The sequence below is a fragment of the Carcharodon carcharias genome, chromosome 3, assembly GCF_017639515.1.
Source record: "Carcharodon carcharias isolate sCarCar2 chromosome 3, sCarCar2.pri, whole genome shotgun sequence".
In the NCBI taxonomy this organism is placed as follows: Eukaryota; Metazoa; Chordata; class Chondrichthyes; order Lamniformes; family Lamnidae; genus Carcharodon; species Carcharodon carcharias.
The window spans coordinates 114,868,355-114,889,334 of record NC_054469.1 but is presented as its reverse complement, the minus strand read 5'-3'; the positions used below and the strand labels follow the sequence as shown (position 1 = coordinate 114,889,334).

At 41.7% G+C, this 20,980-nt stretch overlaps 1 protein-coding gene across 2 annotated transcripts in view; it reads left to right on the top strand.

Annotated features, from left to right (window-relative positions):
- LOC121276595 (cytoplasmic dynein 1 intermediate chain 1) overlaps positions 1 to 20,980 on the top strand; it is a 312,746-nt gene that overhangs the window by 187,266 nt on the left and 104,500 nt on the right. The window lies entirely within an intron of this gene.

Here is a 20,980-nt window from a genome sequence, read left to right as displayed (position 1 = left end):
ATGACTTCCTTTCTTCAGCATGTGTTCAATTGTTAAATGTGTTTATACAATAATTCTTTCAACTAAGAGCATTTACACTTTCTATCTCTCTGCACTCTGCCCTCAATCTGAGATGAAATATTATCTTAAATGCTGTTTCTTGCAGTGCCTCTCTCTAAGAACATACTTGTTTAAGTGTTTCCCAACTTCTTAACTGACCTGTCAATCATACAAGGCAGCATTCTTATCTGCAGCCAGAGCAGTAATTAATCCCATGTTCCATTTCAACAAAAATCTCTAAGTTTACATATTGTTGTTCTTATAAGCCAGTGCATCCATTGATTTGCGATAAGCATTGCCTCCCAAAAGTTATCTGCCATTTAAAATGTATTATTAGTTTCACATATTGCATGCATTTCCTATGGTAAAGAAAAAGTGATGTCATGCTAACTTCACCATGTCTTGGTGTTAACTTTAAACTGTTGTTTGTACATACACTTAACATTGTACTTGAATTTCTGTGGTCCTGAAATTAGATCGTACTGTACTCTGTGACACCTCCCACTTCATGTATCTGATTGCATCCCCGCCCACTCACTGCTTTTGCTCTTTGTTGCCTCCTTCACTGTTGTCTCATGCCTCAGCTACACATCCTTCTCTTCTTCCCCCACTATGGAGCCTGCTGCCTCTCCACCAGTTTCCTACCACTCAGCTGGAAAATTGGCCTTATTTCTTTTAAAGTACTGATTACGTTTCAATGCATAATGACTACCATTTTTAAAGCTGAGAACCCACAGCAATATGGCATGCAGGAAATGTGCCACTTTGAATTAGATACCTGGTATTTGAGAGTTCTGGATAGGAGGATGTGGGATTTGGCTGAATTGGGGATGTTATGTTCTTTGCTAGCCTGGGGAACAATCCTGGACTTTGGTTGAAAACAAAAACAGAATTACCTGGAAAAACTCAGCAGGTCTGGCAGCACCGGCGGAGAAGAAAAGAGTTGACGTTTCGAGTCCTCATGACCCTTCCACAGAACTGAGCAAATATAAGGAGAGGGGTGAAATATAAGCTGATTTAAGGTGGTGGTGGTGGTGGTTGGGGGGGGGGGGGGGGGGGGGGGTGGGGGGGGGTGGGGGTGGGGGGAGAAGTTGTCAGGGGGCGGGGTGGTGGGTGGTTGTAGGGACAAGCAAGCACTGCTTGCTTCTCCCTACAACCACCCACCCCCCCAACTTCTCCCCCCCCTCCACCACCACCTTAAACCAGCTTATATTTCACCCCTCTCCTTATATTCGCTCAGTTCTGTGGAAGGGTCATGAAGACTCGAAACGTCAACTCTTTTCTTCTCCGCCGATGCTGCCAGACCTGCTGAGTTTTTCCAGGCAATTCTGTTTTTGTTTTGGATTTCCAGCATCCGCAGTTTTTTATTTTTATCTCTGGACTTTGGTTGCATTGGGAGATTAAATTGAATTTCAACAGGAGTGGGGATCCTTGAGTTTGGCAGTATTGAGCCCAATTTCCCTAGTGACTGTTGCTAGTCTGAGGAGGGAATGTGTTAGCATGTGATGAGTTCTTTAATGCATAGTTGTGTTTCTCTCTCCACTCGGCAATTGATATGCCGGTTTGGATAACCCCGAATCTAAAATGTGAATTTATTCACTCTTTTAAATTAACTAGCTTGAAAATATCACAGTAAGATGTGCCTGTTGTCTAGGTGACAAAAGACCAATTTTGCTTAGCCATATCCTACGCCCTAAGGACACTTGGCATATTGACCTCTACTGACATGCAGGCACTTGCCTTAAACAGTGTAATGATCTTGAGGGAGACCATTAACTTTTGAAAGATTTTTGAATTTCCAGTTATTAACTGAAATAAATTATGCCACAAGATTTCATGTTTTAAACAAAAACTTTTATTGCACAAAGATTAAAGCAAATGCTACTAATTTAACACTATTTCATAAACGCTTATTACTTAAGCCCAAAAATCTCAACAGGTCAGTACCTGTTCTATTTTTATTTCCACACAAGAGTACCCTGAGACATTGAGATCTTAAGGGTTCCTTCACTTCTCCTTCTGGAACCATCAAGTAAGCCACAGCTCACGTTGATTTCTCCTCAGTGTTCTGACTTCTCTCTGAGGCACAAGATTTCATGGGAATTCTTCCATTAGCTTTTGGCTAAGTGACCCTCTAACTTTCTCTCAAAACCTCATGACTGTGGACTTCTCAGCTCAAACTTGGGCTTCCCTGCATTTGTGCTCAGTGATTTAAAAATCAGGAACACCACTGGTTCCTAATTGCCTATATGCTCCATATCTAGGCTTCAGACAGTCAAAAACTGCCTTCCCTCAACCTGCTTTCACAACTCCTGCATAGCTCTTGGGTCCCGCAGCTGCTTTATAATTCCTGATAGATTCTATCTCTGCCGTCTCCAAGCCCCAATTAAGCTGACTGTAGTACCCAGATTTAAGGTGATTGGCAAAAGAACTAATGCCGACATGAGGAAAATTATTTTTATCGAGCAAGTGGTTAGGACTGAGAGTCTGGGGGAGGCACATTCAATCATAGCTTTTAGAAGGGAGTTAGATAAGCACCCAAAGAGAGAAAATTTGAAGAGCTATGGGAAAAGCGCAGGGGATTAGCACTATCTAAATTGTGCTTATAGAGAACCTGCACAGACTCGACAGGACAAATGATGATCACCTGTGCTGTAACCATTCTGATTTGTTGCCACCTAATCAACAGTATAGGAGGTTAGACTCCCTTGTTGGAGGTGCTCGTTGCCTGGCACAGACATGAATGTTATCAGCCCAAACCTGAATTTTGTTCTTGCTGTTTGCAGGCTGTAACAGATTGATTGAATGAGGAGGTGCAAAGAAAAAAGAACATTGCGCAGTCAGCAGCAAACAATTCCACTTCTGATCTAGGACACTGTTCTGAGGAACTCCAGCAGTGATGTCCTGGGGATGAGCTGATTGGCCTCTAATGTACACAGCTATCATCCTTTTGTGCTAGTTATGACTCTAGCCAATGGAGAGTTTTTTACTCCGATTTCCATTCATTTCAGTTTTACAAGAGCTCCTTAATGCCAGAGTTGGTCAAATGCTACTGTGATGTGAATGGTGGTCACTCTCACTTCACCTTCAGAATTCAGTTCTTTATCCATTTTGGACCAAGAGTATGATGAGGTCTGAAACTGGCCCTGGTGGAACCCAAACTGAGCACCAGTGTGCAGGTAATTGATGAGTAAGTGTTGCTTGATAGCACTGACAATGATACCTTCCATCACTGATTTAAGAAGGGAGTGAGGCAAAAGACGGGAAATTACAGGCCGATTAGCCTGACCTCGGTCGTTGGTAAGATTTTAGAGTCCATTATTAAGGATGAGATTTCAGAATACTTGGAAGTGCATGGTAAAATAGGGCAAAGTCAGCATGGTTTCATCAAGGGGAGGTCATGCCTGACAAATCTGTTAGAATTCTTTGAGGAGGTAATGAGTAGGTTAGACAAAGGAGAGCCAATGGATGTTATCTACTTGGACTTCCAGAAGGCCTTTGACAAGGTGCCGCACAGGAAGCTGCTCAGTAAGATAAGAACCCATGGTGTTGGAGGCAAGGTATTAGCATGGATAGAAGATTGGCTGTCTGGCAGGAGGCAGAGAGTGGGGAAAAGGGGGTCCTTCTCAGGATGGCAGCCGGTGACTAGTGGAGTTCCACAGGGGTTAGTGTTGGGACCTCAATCTTTCACTTTATACGTTAATGATCTAGATGAAGGAACTGAGGGCATTCTGGCTAAGTTTGCAGAATGATACAAAGATAGGTGGAGGGACAGGTAGTATTGAGGAGGCGGGGAGACTGCAGAAGGATTTGGACAGGTTAGAAGAATGGGCAAAGAAGTAGCAGATGGATTACAACTTGAGGAAGTGTGAGGTCATGCACTTTGGTAGGAAAAATAGAGGCATAGACTATTTTCTAAATGGGGAAAGAATTCAGAAATCTGGAGTGCAAAGGGACTTGGGAGGCCTAGTCCAGGATTCTCTTAAGGTTAACTTGCAGGTTGAGTCGGTAGTTAGGAAGGCAAATGCAATGTTGGCATTTATTTCGAGAGGACTAGAATATAAAAGCAGGGATGTGCTGCTGAGGCTTTATAAGGCTCTGGTCAAACCACATTTAGAATATTGTGAGCAATTTTGGGCCCCGTATCTCAGGAAGAATGTGCTGGTCCTGGAGAGGATCCAGAGGAGGTTCAGGAGAACGATCCCTGGAATGAAAGGCTTAACATATGAGGAACGTTTGAGGACTCTCGGTCTATATTTGATGGAATTTAGAGGGATGAGGGGGGATCTGATTGAAACTTATAGAATACTGAAAGGCCTGGATAGAGTGGACGTGGGGAAGATGTTTCCATCAGTAGGAGTGACTAGGACCCGAGGGCATAGCCTCAGAGTAAAGGGAAGACCTTTTAGAACAGAGATGAGGAGAAACTTCTTTAGCCAGAGAGTGGTGAATCTCTGGAATTCATTGCCACAGAAAGCTGTGGAGACCAGGTCATTGAGTGTATTTAAGACTGAGATAAGTAGGTTCTTGATTGGTAAGGGGATCAAAGTTTACAGGGAGAAGGTGGGAGAATGGGGTTGAGAAACTTATCAGCCATGATTGAACGGCAGAGCAGACTCGATGGGCCGAATGGCCTAATTTTTTGCTCCTATGTCTTACGGTGTTATGATCATTTAGAGTACAGTGGACTGGTAATTGGCTAGATCGAATTTGCCCTGTTTTTTGTGCTCAGAACACACCTGGGCAATTTTCCACATTGTCAGGTAGATTAAGCTGTAATGGAACATTTTGGCCGGAGCTGCGGCCAATTCTGGAACACTACAGCCAGCATATTTTTGGAGTCCATAGCCTTTTCTGTAAGTCGTGCGCTCAGAAGTTTCTTCCTATCACATAGAGTGAGTTGTATTGGATGAAGACTGGCTGCTGTAATGGTAGAGACTTTGAGATGAAGCCAGAATAAACCATCCACTCAATTTTGGCCTTGCCTTTTGCTCTAGTGTGCTGTTCAAGATGGTGAAGCATTGTATCAAGCTAATAAATAACATTTTATGACGCGAAGTATATAACTTCGGTATTATACAGTCTTGATTCTTGCTCTGAGGTCTTTTCTGAAATTTTTAATTTAATTACCGTGAAAGCTTATTTGTTAGAGCATGTTGGTGGTCTTTCTTCATATATGTGGGTAATACCAACTTAGAATAAATATGAAATAGTTCTCCATGTCTTGAAGGAGCTGAGACCCCCAGTAGATTAACTGGATGCAGTAGAAAGACTATTTTGTCAGTGTTGTGGGATTTTGTGCACAAAGCAGCCCTTCAGACCACATCAGGGAGATTTGTTAGGTCTCCAATTTTTTTTTTTAAACCTAGTAATAGACAGGAAGCAGATGGTTTGTGGCTAATCTGCTGCCCCCTGTTATTTTATCCTGGTGTGGTCCAAGTTCCTTGAAGGATTTATCGTCTACAAAAATGTGTGTTGCATGTGCTAATGTAAGTTCCTCTTTTCTTCCAATTTGTTCTATCAATAGAAAGTTACTAAGGATGAATCCTGCCCATTTCCAGAAAAGCCTTGATTGGAATATTAAACTCACTAGAATGTGTTTTTATAACAAAACCTCAAACAGGGGAATAATTTGTTCAGCTTTTTCTAAGTTAAGTTTGAAAGCAAATTTGCTACATACTAAAAGTGATTTAACCTTTCTTGAATATAAGTGATGAGCATAGTAAGCATAAATGCAAACTTAAAAAACTTGTGAAGCTGTTTAGTAGCTTTTCCAAGAAAAAGCCAGCGACTCAAACCCAAGTTTTTTTTTATACATTCACGGGATGTGGGCTTTGGTAGCTGGGCCAGCATTTATTGTCCGTCCCTCGATGCCCTTGAGAAGATGGTGGTGAGCTGCCTCCTTGAACTGCTGCAGTCCATGTGGTGAAGGTACACCCACGGTGCTGTTAGAAAGGGAGTTCCAAGATTTTGTTCCAATGACAGTGAAGGAACGGCAATATATTTCCAAGTCAGGATGGTGAGTGACTTGGAGGGAAACTTCCAGGTGATGGTGTTCCCATGTATCTGCTGCCCTTGATACATCTAGGTGGTAGTGGTCGTGGATTTGGAAGGTGCTGTCGAAGAAGCCCTGGTGAATTCCTGCAGTGCATCTTGTGGATAGTACACACTGCTGTTATTGTGCGACGGTGGTGGAGGGAGTGAATGACTGTAAACATGGTGCCAGTTAAGCCGGCTGCTTTGTTCTGGATGTGTCAAGCTTTTTGAGTGTTGTGGGGACTGCACTCATCCAGGCAAGTGGGGAGTATTCCATCACACTCCTGACTTTCACTTTGTAAATCGTGGACAGATTTTGGGGAGTGCGGAAGTTGCAGGATTCCTAGTCTCTGACCTGCTCTTGTAGCCACAGTATTTATATGGCTAGTCCAGTTCAGTTTCTGATCAATGGTAACCCCCAGGATGTTGATTGTGGGGGATTCAATGATGGTAATGCCATTGAACATCAAGGGGCGATGGTTAGATTCTCTCTTGTTGGAGATGGTCATTGCCTGGCGCTTGTGTGCTGCGAATGTTACTTGCCACGTGTCAGCACAAGCTTGGATATTGTCCAGGTCTTGCTGCATTCGGAAATGGACTATTTCAGTATCTGAGGAGTCACGAATGGTGCTGTGCATTGTGCAATCGTCAGCAAACATCCCCACTTCTGACATTATGATGGAAGGAAGGTCATTGATGAAGCAGCTGAAGGTGCTAGGGCCAAGGATACTACCCTGAGGAACTCCTGCAGTGATGCCCTGGAACTGAGATGATTGATCTTCTCCAACAACCACAACCATCTTTCTTCATGCTTGGTATGACTCCAACCAGTGGAGAGTTTATCCCATGATTCCCATTGACTCCATTTTGCTCGGGCTCCTTGATGCCACGCTCGGCCAAATGTGGCCTTGATGTCAAGGACAGTCACTTACTTCACCCCAGGAGTTCAGCTCTTTTTTCCATGTTTGAACCAAGGCTGTAATGAGGTCAGGAGTGAGTGGCCCTGGTGGAACTCAAACTGGGCATCAGTGAGCAGGGTATTACCAAGCAAGTGTTGCGTGATACCACTGTTGATGACCCCTTCCATCACTTTACTGATGGTTGAGAGTAGACTGATGGGGCTGCAATTGCTTGGGTTGGACTTATTCTGCTTTTTTGTGTACAGGACATACCTGGGCAATTTTCCTTATAGCTGGATATGTGCTAGTGTTGTAGCTATACTGAAACAGCTTGGTTAGGGGCGTGGCAAGCTCTGGAGCACAAGTCTTCAGCACTATTGCCATAATATTGTCAGGGCCCTTAGCCTTTGTAGTATCCAGTGCTTTCAGCTGTTTCATGGTATCACGTGGAGTGAATCGAATTGGCTGAAGAATGGCATCGGTGTTGCTGGGGACCTTCGGAGGAGTCTGAGATAGGTCATCCACTCTTGCACGTCTCCAACATTGAGGATGCGGATATTTGTGGAGCCTCCTCCTCCAGTGAGTTGGTTAATTGTCCACCACCATTCACGACTGGATGTGGCAGAGCTTAGACCTGATCTGTTGGCTATGGGATCGCTTAGCTCTGTCCATCACTTGCTGCATATGCTGTTTGGCATGCAAGCATTACTGTTTTATAGTTTCACCAGGTTGACACCTCATTTTTAGGTGTGCCTGATGCTGCTCCTGGCAAGCCCTCCTGCACTCTTCATTGAGCCAGAGCTGATCCCCTGGTTTGATGGTAGTGGTAGAGTGAGGGATATGCTGGGTCATGAGGTTACAGATTGTGTTCGAGTACATTTCTGTTGCTGATGGCCCACAGTGCTTTGCTTGTGCCTTGAGTTGCTAGATCTGTTTGAAATCCATCCTATTTAGGACAGTGGTCATGCCACACAACACAATGGAGGATATCCTCAATGCGGGACTTTGTCTCCACTCCTACCAATACAGATGCAACTGCGGCAGGCAAGTTGGTGAGGATGAGGTCAAGTATGTTTTTCCCTCTTGGTTCCCTTACCACCTGCCACAGACCCAATCTAGCAGCTATGTCCTTTAGGACTCGGCCACTCAGGTAGCCATGGTGCTACTGAGCTACTCTTGGTGATGGACTTTGTAATCTGGGTGGGGGACTTCATTCTGCAGCTTTGCCACCCTCAGTACTTCCTCCAAGTGATGATCAGCATGGAGGAGCGCTGATTCATCAGCTGAGGGAGGGCAGTTTCCTTGCATGTGTTTGACCTGATGCCATGAGATTTCATGGTGTCCGGAGTTGATATTGAGGACTCCCAAGGCAACTCCCTCCCAACTGTATACCGCTGTGCCACCACCTCTGTTAGGTTTGCCCTGCCGGTGGGATAGGGCATACCCAGGGATGGTGATGGTGTGTTTGGGACATTATTTGTAAGATATGATTCTGTGAGGATGACTATGTCAGGCTGTTGCTTGACTAGTCTGAGGCAGCTCTCCCAATTTTGGCAGTAGTCCCCAGATGTTAATAAGGAGGACTTTGCAGGGTCAACAGGGCTGAGTTTGCTGTTGTCATTTCTGGTGCCTAGGTCAATCCGCCTAGTTTCATTCCTTTTTTGGTGACTTTGTCGCAGTTTGATACAACTGAGAGGCTTGTTAGGCCATTTCAAAGGGCATTTAAGAGTCAACCACATTGCTGTGGGCCTGGAGTCACATGTAGGCCAGATTTCCTTCCCTAAAGGGGCATTGGTGTACCAGGTAGGTTTTTAACAACAAAAATCATTATTAGACTTTTAATTCCAGATTATTATTGAATTCAAATTTCACCACCTGCCGTGGTCGGATTCAAACCCAGGTCCCCAGAGCATTACCCTGAGTCTCTGGATTACTAGTTCAGCGACAATACCACTATGCCATCCACTCCCCCCCAGTGCAATGAGGAAAACACCCTGAATAAAGTCCAGTAACCTAGGCCACTGCTTCAAGACAACAAGATAAGTTATTTTTTGTAATAAAATTTCTGGAAAAATAAATATTTTGGAATCAAATTGTTTTTCTCTGATATCTAAACCAACTAACTTCAAGTATGACATATGAAAAGAAATTACAACAGTGGAAGTGGGACATGGACATGTCATGACTTAAGCTGTACATATAATCCAATATTTTATCATTTGCATTTTAGGAGATCAAATGCAATTGTTGCAATGGTGAGTTGGACATTTTTGAAGGCAATTGTGAGGCCTGAAGGTGCAAAATTATTTTCTGGAAGGTTCTGTGGAGCAAGCCCTCACCATCCCTATTTGCCCTTGAGAAGGTGGTGGTGAGCTGCCTTCTTGAACCTGGCGCAAACATTTTTCATATTATTGTAGGCTTTTGGGTGTGGGTGCAGATGGCTGTCAGTGACTAATTTAATTGAATTAGAGTCAGACAGACTGCAAGGTTGAAATTATCAAAAGTATTAAGTGTAAGAAGAATATTTGTAATGCTAATGGGCGAGAGCTTAGCATATAGGGTGTGAATGAAATTTGCATTATTAGTTAAGTCAAGGGATTGTTTGATTTTCAAAGGGATGGTAGGATGTTTACAACTAACAAGATAAATAGGGCAAGATTGTTATGTGTATTTTTCCCAAGAGGAAAGAGAGACCATATTGACAGCATGAAAGATTTTTATATTATGGGGAAAGTAAATTTCCAAAGTGATGTAGAACAATGGGATTTTACATGTTAAAGAGAGGGAAACATATTAAGAAGGATGGAAGGTTATGCAGGGTGTGGCTGTGTAAAATCTTGAACGGTACACCGTGTGACAGACTTGGAAAAACCTCTAGTCACTTTTGCGGACGTCTGCTGTGTCCAGTAACTAAAGTTGTGTTAAAAGCCTTTGGAATTCCACTGTTGAGTGGGTGCTGTGGTAACCTTGCTGGGCTGTTATTTAAATTTAAAACCTAATTTGGACTGTTGTCTTAAAGGCGGTGTCGAATTGGGAGTCATGTTACTTAAGAATTTGGGGATTTGTTATAATATCAAATATCTGTAATCTTATGTCTGTGTTTGAATTCTTTTGTTAATGAATCTTTTAATATAATTTTTTAAATCTCTGAAGTTGTTAGTGGACTCTCTACCTCTGAATTCAGTGCACAAATGGATTTCAGGGAGGGAGCGGTATAGTGCTTTTGTCAGTGGACTGGTATTCCAGAGACCCAGAGGCTCTGGGGACCTGGGTTTGAATCCCACCAACTTGAATTCAATAAAAATCTGGAATTAAAAGTCTGACGATGACCATGAAACCATTGCTGATTGTTGTAAAAACCCATCTAGTTCACTAATGTCCTCCAGGGAAGGAAATCTCCCGCCCTTACCTGATCTGGCGTACATTTGTCTCCAGACTCACAGCAATGTGGTTGACTCTTGAAATACCCCCTGAACAAGGGTAATTAGGGATGGGCAATTGGATTGGAGTTGGCAAATCTTAAGGCCACAAGTACGAGAAGCACAGTGAACTCAGGAGCTGTTGTGAGGGATTTTAAAGTGGTGAGGCTGGAAATATGGCTTTATCCATTGGTAACAATTTTTTGGGAGTAGAAGTTATAACTTTTGTTTACAAAAAGCACCCAAGAGTAAGTCAATAGAATTGGTGGATAAGTTACAGTTGAGGGTAACTTGGGGGCAAAGAAAGCAGACATAACTGAAGTGATAGGACAGCATTTGAAATTGGAAGGGATACCTGAAACTAGCGGGCCCCAGCTGGAGGTAGTAAGACTTCAGGTGCAAATGAAAAAACTTGAATTTGAAGAAAAGGAAAAAGAGCATTTCAAAGAGAAATGGAAATGAGAAAGCTTATCCTCCAGAGGGAGAAATTAGCAATAGAGGAAAGGGAGAAGGAAAGAGAAAGGGAATATCAGCTTAAAAAGCTGGAAGTTAAAAAAGAGATCTCAGAGGCTGAGGGAGGTTCTGAGGATGAAATGACCACTTCTAATCTAAAACCCAGTGGGGAGATGTTTAAGTTTGTGCAGGTTCTTCCAAGGTTTGAGGAAAAGGATGTAGAAGTGGTGTTTATTTCATTTGAGAAGATAGGTAGCAGATGAAATGGCCACAAGAAACCTGGACATGCTTTAGCAGTCTAGGTTGGCAGGTAAAGCTCATGAGGTATATGCATCACTGTCAGAAGAGATGTTTGGTGGATTATGAGGCAGTAAAAAAGGCAATGTGAATGCATATGAGTTAGTTCCTGAGGCATTTAGGCAGAAATTTAGGAATATAAGGAAACAGCCTGTTCAAACTTATATTGAGTTTGAGAGAGTAAAACAAAGTAATTTTGACCGATGGATACGGAAATTTAAAGATAGACATGACATACGCAGTTCATGGAGAAGTAATTCTTTTGGAAGAATTTAAAGATTCACTTCATTCGGTAGTGAGAACTCGTGGAGGAACAGAGGGTTAGAACAGCTTGGCTAGCAGCAGATATAGCGGTTGATTATGAGCTAGTTCATAGATCAAAACCTTTTTTTCCATCACCCTTTTAAGTCTGAGAAAGGTGGAAAATGGGAAGGTGAAAGGAAGGTAGTTAGTCAGGGAAGAGAAGGAGATTGGAAATTTTCAGGAAGTTTCTCTTCAGACCAAAAAAGGTGCTGAGGATAGAAGTGATACTCGAAAACTGAAGTGATTCCTTTATAATAAGGTTGGGCACACAAAGTCAATGTATTGGAGGCTACAGGGGAAACCCATTGTAGTAATTGGAATGCAGAAACATTTTGGAAATAGAAGAGCAATGGGTTCTGAGATCCAGGCATGGGAAAAACCTGTGGTTTGTGTACAGGTGAAGCAGGAAGAATCTGTGATAAGTAAAGAAGTGGGAATGTGTTCACAATTTACCCAAGTGAGTACTGAAGGGTAAGTTGCAGAAATGTTAGATTTTGTGTGTGAAGGGAAAGTCTTTCCATATGTACAGGGTGGAGCAGGCAAAGGTATTAAAGTTTTAAGAGCCACGGGCTAGTCAATCCTTAATGTTGTAGGATAGTGATATTTGTTGTTCTGAAGGAGTATTGCAAGGAAAAGCAGTAATAAATGAGATTCATGGAAATGTAGAAGGTAAATTTAAAAAGTGAAAACAGGTGAGGTAATTGTTGCAGTGGTGGAAAAACTGCCCATTGCAGGGATTCAATTTATTTTCGGTAATGATATAGCTGGGTCACAGATGTTGGTAATGCCTACTGTAGTTGAGCTGCTTGTGGAGGTGCATTCAACAGAATTGTTGCAGAAAGAACATTCTGTATTGTTTCCAGATTGTGTAGTAACAAGATCACAAACTCTCAGGCTAAAACAAGAAGAGGAAGAATTTAAAAGGCAGGGAAAGGATGCTGATATTCAGTTAGCTGAATCTGTTTTTGAAAAGATTGTATAGGAAGAGAAGGGTGAAGAGAATGAAGCAGAAGTGTTTAGTTCAGTTAAATTGCTAGAGTTACATCAGAAGGATTCACAAATTAACAAGTGTTATCAGACAGCTTGTTCGGTAGCAGAGGCAGAATGTTCCAGAATGTTATTACCTTAAAGGTCATGTGTTCATAAGGAAGTGGAGACTGCCTCGTTTCAGCAGATGAAAAATGGATGGTAGTGCATAAAATTGTTATATCATCTGGATATAGAAGTGCGATAGTGAGAGTAGCTCATGAATTTTCAGTAGCTGGATATTTAGGAATTAGGAAGTCATAGGTGAAAATACAAAACTTTGCTGTTGGTTTGGATTGCATAAAGATGTCAAATTCTGTAGATCATTTTGCACACGTCAGGTGACAGGAAAACCTCAAGCAGCAATTATACTGGCACCTTTAATTCCGATTCAAGCATTTGAGGAACCTGTTAACAGGGTCCTAATTGATTGTGTAGGGCCCCATTCTAAGACTAAAAGTGGAAATCCGTATTTGTTCACAATTATGCATGTGTCTACAAGTTCCCAGAAGTGATGCCTTAATGGAATATTTATGGAATTGTGGAAGAGTTGACTAAATTTTTTACAAGGTATGGGCTACTGAAAGAAATATAGTCAGATCAAGGTTCAAATTTCATGTAACAGCTGTTTAAGGAAATAATGAGCAGCCTGGGGGGTAAAGCAGTTTAAACAATCAGCTTATCATCCTGAATCACAAGGTGCTTTAGAGAGATGGCATCAAAATTTAAAAACCATAATGAGGGCCTAAAGCCAAGACTATCCACAGGATTGGGATTAGGGAATTCCGTTCTTGTTGTTTGCTATTAGGGATGCTCCTCTTGAGTCAACAGGATTTAGTCCTTTTGGATTACTCTATGGTCATGAGGCAGGGAGACCACTGAAGTTGATTCAAGAAAAGTTAGTGGATCAAAATTCAGAAACTGCTCTCCTAGATTATATGACGAACTTCAGAGAAAGATTGAACAGAACATGTATGTTAGCTAAGGAACATTTAAAGATATCACAGCAGATGATGAAGGCCAAGGCAGTTAAGAGAGTTTGTAATTTTGTTGCTGGAGAAAAAGTGTTGGGTGAATCAGTAAAGGCAAGGTTTAGTGGGCCTTACAGGATTGAGAAGAAACTGAGTGAAGTAAATTTATTTAATAAAGACTCCAAGTAGAAGAATGAAACAGAGGGTGTGTCGTGTAAATATGCTTAAAAAGTATTTTGACAGGGAAGATGACCAAAAGGAGGTATTAGTGGTGTAGATGAGGAGAAAGGGGTAGAAATGAAATATTCTGAAATTAATTTTCTTCTAATCAAATTGGACAATGAGGGGGTACTTATTAATTTAAATGTAATATTGAGTTTCCTTCCAGACAAGTATCAAAGTGAATTGGAGAAGCTATTTCAGTCACACAAATCTATTTGTGGGAATAAGCTGGGGAGGACAAATTTAGCTACACATGATGTAGATGTGAATGATTCAGTTTCAGTAAGGCAACATCCCTATAGATCAAATCCAGTGAAATTAGCCCAAGTACAGAAAGAAATCAAATTCATGCTTCAGAATGACATCATAGCGTCCAGTTGCAGTAACTGGAGTTCACCTACTGTGAAGGTACTGAAACCGGGTGGAACACAAAGACTGAATGTGGATCTTCGAAAAGTAAACACAGTGAATAAAGCGGATTCATATCCTATGGAAGATTGCATTGAGAAAGTGGCAATCAAAGTTTATTACAGTGATTGATTTGCTGAGAGGATGTTGGCAAGTAACTTTTCGGAGAGAGCAAAAGAGATATCGGCTTTTGTGACGCCAGATGTACCATATCAGTTTAAAGTCATGACATTGGATATGAAGAATGCACCAGCAACATTTCAAAGACTAACGAACAAAATAATTGCAGGGCTAAACGATTGTGCTGTTTATACTGGTGACTCAATGGTTTTCAGTTAAACGCGGGAGGAGCATTTACAACATCTGAAAAGAACAATTTGATTGACTGCAAGAAGCTAATTTGGTGGTGAACTTGGCTAAGAGTGAATTTGCAAAGGTGCAAGTCACGTATCTAGACCATACCACCGGACATGGTAAGGTGGCTCCGGAGATGTGAAAGTAAAAGTCATAGTGAGTTTCCCAGTGCCTACACCAAAACGAGAAGTTATAAAATTTCTGGGCATGAGTGGGTTTTCCTGGACATTTGAACCAAATTTTAGCAGTGTGGTTACTCCATTGACTGAACTATTAAAAAAGAACAAGAGTTTCAATGGACACAGGAGTGTCTGAATGCATTTGGCAGTTTTAAAACTGTATTGACTCTGACACAGTTTTGACAGTACCTAATTATTCCAAGCAGTTTAAGTTGTCAGTTGATGCAAGTGAACTAGGTATTGGGACTGTACTATTACAAGAAGATGAAACTGGAATTGAGAAACCGATAGGATATTTTTCATGAAAGCTAAATGTACATCAAAGAAGATATTCAGCCATCAAAAAGGAGACTCTGGACCTGGTGTTAGTGTTGCAGCATTTTGTACCCCCTCATTGTCCAATTTGATTAGAGGAAAATTAATTTCAGAATATTTCATTTCTACCCCTTTCTCCTCATCTACACCACTAATACCTCCTTTTGGTCATCTTCCCTGTCAAAATACTTTTTAAGCATATGTACACGACACACCCTCTGCTTCATTCTTCTACTTGGAGTCTTTATTAAATAAATTTACTTCACTTAGTTTCTTCTCAATCCTGTAAGGCCCACTAAACCTTGCCTTTACTGATTCACCCAACACTTTTTCTCCAGCAACAAAATTACGAACTCTGTTAACTGCCTTGGCCTTCATCATCTGCTGTAATATCTTTAAATGTTCCTTAGCTAACATACATGTTCTGTTCAATCTTTCTCTGAAGTTCGTCATATAATCCAGGAGAGCAGTTTCTGAATTTTGATCCACTAACTTTTCTTGAATCAACTTCAGTGGTCCCCCTGCCTCATGACCATAGAGCAATACATCAGAAACAATTGTCTATACAGCACAATCCTTTAAAATTTTTGGACAAATTTCGCAACCGAAGTGCAAAACTATTCAGATGGAGTTTATTGCTACAGCCATTTAATTTACAGACTATACATGTGGCTGGACGAGAAAATCTAATTGCAGATGCATTGTTGAGAGTTTAAAGTTCAAAGGAACTTGAGCATTTAAAACCTGGACACTGGACTGAAATTCACTCTTAGCCAAGTTGATACAAAGTATTCATATATATATTTATGTTAATGCATGCACCTGGTAATAGTAAGTAAGCAATGTAAGATGGATTGAGAAAATGAAGCCATCTTTTAAGATTATGACGGTTCATTTTTCCATAAGGATGGAAGTGTCACAAAACTAATATTTTTCATAATTTTATTGTAGGCTTATGGGTATGAGTGTGGATGGTTCTGTCTGTGTGGCTGATTTAATTGAATTTGAGTCAGGTAGACTGCAAAGTTGAAATTATCAAAAGGGTTAGGTGTAGGAAGGGTATTTGTAATGCTAATGGATGGGGGCTTAGCGTATAGGATGTGAATGAAATTTGCATTATTAAATAAGTGAAGGAGTTGTTTGATTTTCAAAGGGATGGTAGGATGTTTACAACTAACAAGATAGATAGGGCAAAGTTATTATGGATAGAATTTTCACCTCAGCGGGCAGGTGTGCGCCTCACCTGCTCGAGCCTGAAACGATGTCAGGCGTGTGTCCCGACGTCAACATGCAGTTGTGTGATAGTTCCGTCGGCAGGTGCATGTGGGAACTGTAGTGCACCCACTGACAATTAGGTTTATTAAGGCCATTTAAATGTTAATTAAATTACAGGGATGAGGTTTTCAACATCAAATAAAATTAATTTTTAAAAATTTCATTTATAACATGTACCTACTCATGTGACAGAGTCAAACAAGGGGACATGTTTAAACAACTTTTAAAAATCTTCATTTTTAATTTTTTTTGAGCTCGGTGCCTCAGGGAGATTTTCAAGCGTGCACTCGCGCGCATGCGCAAAGTTTGCATTTGTCCCCCTCCCCCACCTACAAAAGCATCACTGAGTGCTGTCACTCGCGTTTCACACTGGGTGGGCCTTAATTGGTCCACCAGCGTGAAATCACAGCCCGGTCCCAATCGCGGACTGTGGTCAGCTTCCTGACCACCACCACCCGAGCCCATTCGACAAGGGCAAAATTCTGTCCTGTGTATATTTTTCCCAAAAGGAAAGAGGCCATATTGGCAACATGAAAGATTTTTATATAATGAGAAAATTAAATTTCCAAAGACATGTAGCACAATGGGATTTTACACAATGAAGAGGGAATGTAAAGAAGGTTGGAAGGTCTTGTGGGGTGTGGCCGTGTAAAATCTTAAAAGATACACTGTGTGACAGACTTAGAAAAGCCTCTAGCCATTTTTGCAGAAGTCTGCTGTGTCCATTAACTAAAATTGTGTTAAAAGCCTTTGGAGTTGCACTGTTGAGTGGGTGCTGTGGTGTAATGGCTTATTTAAATTTAAAATCTATTTTGGACTGTTGCCTTAAAGGGTGTGTAGGTGGGAGCCTGTTTAATTAAGAATTTTGGGAACTGTTAAGACTAAATAACCGTGTAACTATAATCTTGTGTGTGTTTATTGTATTTTTTCTTGTTGTCACATTTTTAATTTAATTTCAAAATATCTAAATGCGTGAGTGGACTCAATTCTTCTGAATTTAGTGCATAAGCCTTCTCTTAATAAATACAAATTGCAGAACTGTTGTGATAGCGTGGCAAAGTTTCCCTTGTGGGCTTGTTCACCTGGCATACATCACCTGCTACATCATAACAGATCATTGCAGTCCATATGGTTTCGGTATACCCACAGTATTGTTAGAGAGTGAGTTCCAGGATCTTGACACAGCCACAATGAAGGAACAGCAATATATTTCCAAGTCAGGATGGTGATTGGCTTGGAGGGGAACTTCGAGGTGATGGTATTCCCATGTGTTTGCTGCCCTTGTCCTTCTAGATGGTAGAGGTCATGGGTTTGGAAGGTGCTGTCTAAGGAACCTTGGTGAGTTTTGGCAACGCATCTCGTAGATGGTACACACTGCTGTCACTGTTCATCACTGGTTTTTTCCATGAGTTCAGTAAATTCACGGAAGTCTAGTTCTAATTTCTCATGACACTTTTTTATTTTGTCGTTCGCCAATCCCTCCTGGAAGTTTGTTGAAGGGATGCCAATCAAACTGAAGTCTAGTTCTAATTTCTCATGACACTTTTTTATTTTGTCGCTCACCAATCCCTCCTGGAAGTTTGTTGAAGGGATGCCAATCAAACGGGCTGCTTGTCCTGGATGGTGTCAAGCTTCTTGAGTGTTGTTCGAGCTGCACTCATTCTGGTAGGTGGAGTGTATTCCATCACACTCCTAACTTGTTCATTGTAGATGGTGGACAGGCTTTGGGGAGTCAGGAGGTGAGTTACTTGTTGCAGGACTCCTAGTCTCTGACCTGCTCTTGCAGCCACAATATTTATGGTGGCTAGTCCAGTTCAGTTTCTGCTCAATTGTAACCTCCAGGATGTTGATTGTGGGGGATTCAGTGAAGGTAATGCCATTGAATGTCAAGGGGTGATGGTTAGATTCTCTCTTGTTGGAGATGGCCATTCCCTGGCACTTGTGTGGGGCGAATGTCACTTGCTATTTGTCAGCCCAAGCCTGGATATTGTCCAGGTCTTGCTGCATTTGGACATGGGCTGCTTCAGTATCTGAGGAGCTGCGAATGGTCCTGACCATTGTGTGAACATCCCCACTTCTGACCTTATGATGAAAGGAAGGTCATTGATGAAGCAGCTGAAGATGTTTGGGCCTAGGACACTACCCTGAAGAACTCATGCAGTGATGTCCTGGAACTGAAATGATTGACCTCCAACAACCACAACCACCTTCTTAGTTCCTAGTTCTGATGAAGAGTCATACGGATTTGAAACATTAACTCTTGTCTTCCTCTCCACAGATGCTGTCAGACCTGAGTTTTTCCAGCTATTTTTGTTTTTGTTTCACCTTCCCAGTGCTAGCTATGACTCCAACCAGTGGAGAGTTTTCCCCCGATTCCCATTGACTCCAATTTTGCAAGGGCTTCTTGATACCACAATAGGTCAAATGCTGCCTAGACGTTAAGGGCAGTCACTCTCACTTCACCTCCGGAGTTCAGCTCTTTTGTCCATGTTCGCACCAAGTCTGTAATTAGGTCAGAAGCTGACTGATCCTGGTGGAACCCAAACTGGGCATCAGTGAGCAGGTTATTGCTAAGCAAGTGCCATTTGATAGCACTGTTGATGATCCCTTCCATCACTTTATTGATGATCGAGAGTAGACTGATGGGGCAGTAATTGGCTGGGTTGGATTTGCCCTGTCTTTTGTGTACAGGACATACCTGGGCAATTTTCCACATTGCCGGATATATACCAGTGTTGTAGCTGCACTGGAACAGCTTGGCTCAGGGCATGGCAATTTCTGGAGCACAAGTCTTCAGTACTATTGCCAGAATATTGTCAGGGCCCATAGCCTTTACAGTATCCGCTGCCTTCAGCCGTTCCTTAATATCACGGGAAGTGAGTCAAATTGGCTGAAGACTGGCATCTGTGATGCTGGGGACCTCTGGAGGAGGCTGAGATGGATCATCCACACGACACTTCTGGCTGAAGATTGTTGTGAATGCTTCAGCCTTATCTTTTGCATTGTTGTGCTGGGCTCCTCCATCATTGAGGATGAGGACATTTGTGGAGCCTCTTCTTCCAGTGAGTTGTTTAGTTGTCCACCACTATTCATGACTGGCTGTGGCAGGCCTGCAGAGCTTAGATCTGATCCGTTGGCTGTGGAATCGCTTAGCTCTGCCTACCATTTGCTGCTTTGGCTGTTTAGCACACAAGTAGTCCTATGTTGTAGCTTCACGAGATTGACACCTCATTTTGGTGTGTCATCTGGCATGCCCTCGTGCACTCTTCTTTGAACCAGGGTTGATTCCTTGTCTTGGTGGTAATGGTAGAGTGGGGTATATGCCAGGCCATGAGGTTACAGATTGTGGTTGAGTACAGTTCTGCTGCTGCTGATGGCCCACAGTGACTCATGGATGCCCAGCCTTGAGTTGCTAGATCTGTTTGAAATCTATCCCATTTAGCACAGCTTTAGTACCATACAACATGATAGAGGGTATCCTCAATGTGAAGACGGGACTTCGTCTCCGCAGGGCCTGTGGGTTGGTCACTCCTACCAATAATGTCATGGACAGATGCATCTGCAGTAGGCAGATATATATTATAGTTGTTGAGCTATTTTACCAGGGCAGCAGTGCCAAGTAGAATGTATTCTGCTGCTAAAGTGAAGTTGTGCCGCTTTAAAACCACAATGTAAAGTTGGTGATGACTAAACAGAATCTGAGGTTGCAGTGTAGTGGTGTTTCAGGAGGAAACTGCACAGATTAGAAAATGTTTGTAAGTTTCAGGTTCCAGGTTCTAGGTGAGGCATATCATTAAGTGCCTGGCTTTCTTTCTCTTAGTTTTGAAAAGCTAGGATACAATATTGTCTTTTTTGCCTTTAGTAAGATTTTTCTATGTAGTTATGGCAATGTAAGATGACAATTTTGAGAGACAGGCCCCTTCACAATACATGATTTCAACGAATCCCATTTGGAGTGACAGTCAATATGGGAGAACTCAAGTTTAAAAATTAAACAACTGGATGTATTTTTCTATATCTTAAGGTTTAATTGTTTCTTGCAATGGCATAAACATAAAAATCTGACATGTTGTCTACATATTTTTTGACAACAGCATTGGGAAGTTGTGATATATTTTTGGATGTTAAAAGAAATATAACTATTATGGATAATTATTTAGACTGGCAAAAATGAGAAGTTTGTGACAAAATACAAGACATCAATAAACTTTCAGAATGGGCATGGAATTGGCAAATTTATTTTAATATAGATAGAGGTAGTGCATTTTGATAGGAAGAATAATGAGACCACAAACACCTTGGAATATAAGAGTCTAAATAGGGTAGCGGAGCAAAGGGAAATGGGGTGCAGATAAACAAATCACTAAAATTTCCAGTGCAGATTAATAAAAAAGGAAACTAAACACTCGCTCATTTCTCGAGCATTGGATATGAAAGTTGTCATACCTTGGTTAGACCACACGAGGAGTACTGTGACCAGCTTTGGTATGTATGTTATTAAAAGCATACAAAAACATTGAGATGCAAAAAAGTTAAACAAGATTGATAACAGAACTGAGAAGTAATACTTAGATTGAACATGCTGAGGTTCTTCTCTGGAAAAGAAAAGGCTGAGGGGTGACCTCATTGAGGTCTTTCAGAATATGTAAGTGTTTGATAGGATAGACATAGAAAAGATGTTTCTACTTGCAGGCAGGATTGGAACTAGTGTAAGATAGTCCCTAACCAATCCAATAGGGACTTCAGGAGGAATTTCTTTACCTAGAGAGCAGTTAGAAAATGGA